Consider the following 3,071-nt stretch of genomic DNA (forward strand, 5'->3'; position numbering starts at 1 on the left):
ATCGGCCATAGCTACAAAAAATGGCAAGAAATAAAAGTAAAAGGCAGGATTGAATGATATAAAGTAGAGTCCTTAAATGTAAACAGCAATTATCACTGTTATACATGAAATCTATAATAATAAAAAAAAAGTTTGGCAAATCTTAAAATGCAAGCTTCATAGCGGTCGTTCAATTTTTACAAAAAAGAAAATGATCATTTATCAAATTCAAGTTTTGCATCATTTCCTGAGAAGAAAGTTCTATAGCGCATGTGCCAATCTCAATTTTTCACTCACGGCTTAAGATTGCACGGACAATACCGTAAGTTATAAAAAGAATCTAAATTTTTTTTTTATTAAAATTAAAAATTCGAATACAAAAATTCATTATCATAATTTAACCGTTACCTTTACATTATAATTAAATAAAATAGTTACACAATTCAATCAACAAAAACAATAAATAGTCAACTTTTGACTCAAGTATTTTTTCACAAAACTCAGACCTGGCAACACCGCGCTTAACAGCAATTTATATTTACCTCGCTGTGCAGTGTTGAGTTGAAAAACATAACCCATAAATATACACAGGAATGATTAAAATTCAAAATTCGCGCGTTCTGTTCTGCGCAACGTTGCCACAGTGCGCTGAATCACGTGATTTTTTTTATTTTTAGATATGTCGGCTTGAAATTTTTGTATATTTCTCATCATTTGCATTAAAATATCTTTAAAAGCCTTCCTTAGAAAATTTTTATTTTATTTTTAACGTATTCTACGAAAGTTGATTGACTGAAATAAAAGTTTTTTGTTTTATAATCTTCCTATGAGGTAGTCACATAAATCGATATATGTGCAATCCACCAATCGTCTCTATTGGCTACATGTCAAATTTCAATTTTTTAATAATTTATTAAAGGAAAACCCTTCGCCAGATCTAATCCAAAAAATTAATTTAAACGTATGAGATAGCAATTCATAACATATCAAAAAATTAGCTTTTGATCTTCACAAGTGCATTAGTGTCCGAACAACCTTAAGTCTAGTCATTATATTGTATATAAATATAGATTTACAAATACACAGTCGGATTTTGGTTTATTATTAATAATAATTAAACGATAATGAATTAAATGGTGATGTTAATTGAAAAACATCGCCTTGCGATATTTTAGATGATTAAAAAAAAATTATTCCGGTAAGATAATTTTTTCGACCAATTTCCATGCCACATACACGGATCCGTAAACACAGACACACGAACGTCCACGAAAGACTATTTTTGATCAATTTATTGACTATGTTAAACTAAATAATTGTTTTTGAACTATATTTTAAGTGTTTAACAAATTATTTTTGAAGTGAAACTTCTTTATCGAGGTTGGAAAAAAATTTAGTGTAACATTTTTTCGTTACGCGTCACATTTTTCCGTTACGCGCCATCTTTTTCTTATCCCTACCACACGTGATTCGAAGTATACTTTCTCCAGCGGAGTAGGGATTGGTAAATGTCTCCAATGTATTTTGCGGCCCGTTTTGAGTAGTTACATTTTTGAAATCCAGGTGGCGATTGCATCCTGAGGATAATATTATCCTCATTTATTATCATCGACTTCCATAAGAGCCCATGACCATTAAATGGTTTTTTAAAGTGATAATCAATTTTTAACTAATTGTTTTTTCGAATAAATGGAAGATTTTCAAAAATGGACTTGCTGGGCGTATTTCTCTCCTGGTGTTCCCCTCCCATTTTGATGAAACTGAAAAATGTTATTCTCCGTCCAAATCTAAGAGACACGTATTTTTTTTTTTTTATCTGCGGAAAAACATTTCTAGGGGGTGAAACTACCCCTCAAAAGTTTAGCCTCCAAAGGGGTGTTTTTCAAGTTTCGCATACTTGCAGTTTAAATAATCGAATGGGACCAATTGTACACTTTCTGTGGGGGTGGAAAGTCATGAAAAATGCTTTTGGTTTTTTATAATAAAACAATGGATAGAACAAAAGTTATGAGGGTTGAAAATCACAAAACTTTTATAAAAAACTATTCGATGGATTTCAATGAAACCAACGGCAATCGGAAGAGGAAAAAAAGTAGAGAATACATCTTTCGGGGTTTTTCCGAAAAATTAAGTTTAGGGGTGAAGATGCCTTAAGCATATCTACATTGACCACCAAGAAAATATCGTTTTTTATATTAATTTTGGATATGAATTCATCAATAATATTCTTTTTCTGTACATTTCTAGCATTTAGAAAATAATAATAATATTATATCTTAATATTTTACTTACTTGTTTACTTCCTCATCCCAAACTTTATTTTGTGTATCGGGACATCAACGTTTATAAATGTCATGTATCAAATGAATCTGTTTTGGAAAAAAAAAAAAAAGAAAAATGCTTATAATGGATTTAATATAATCATAATAATCATTCATCGTTATCTCATACAAAAAAGAGATAATTATATTTTTAGTATATATGAGTCAGTAATGTGAAAAACAACATAGTATAAAATAAATGTATCATTTCGAGATTAGTTTAGTTACTGCGATGTACTTCATCTTTTATAATTCAATATTATAAATCGTGTTTTTTTTTTTTTTTTTTAATAAGTGAATAATTTAAAAATTGTACGTGGGTCTTTATTTTAGCACATAGAGCAAAATGAAAAGTCAATCCTATAAATGTTATAAGACTACTCTTAACAACATTTCAAGTCATCATGAACATTCCAGAATCGCCAGTAAATGACGAAGAAATACAAATCAAAAGAAAGTTTTGAAAATATTTTACTCAATGCTATGAACGAATACTCCGGAGTCGAAATGGTCGAAGAAAGTTCCTTGCATTTCCAAGAACCGTATAAAGATTGGACGATGGAAGTCGTGGAAGATAAAGAGTGGGTAAATGCACTAGTTGACCAAGAAACACCTATCGACGAATGCACTAAGGATGTTGAAGATTTATCTTATGAATATAAATTGTGAAAGCTGCCGAGTACTGGCGTAGTGGCAAAAAAGAAATTTAAGTTTAGATTTGTGTTAGATGTAAATTTAGAAAGCAAGGCCACCTGTGCGACAGTTACGAAG

This window comes from Cotesia glomerata, linkage group LG2, assembly GCF_020080835.1.
Source record: "Cotesia glomerata isolate CgM1 linkage group LG2, MPM_Cglom_v2.3, whole genome shotgun sequence".
NCBI classification, from domain to species: domain Eukaryota; kingdom Metazoa; phylum Arthropoda; class Insecta; order Hymenoptera; family Braconidae; genus Cotesia; species Cotesia glomerata.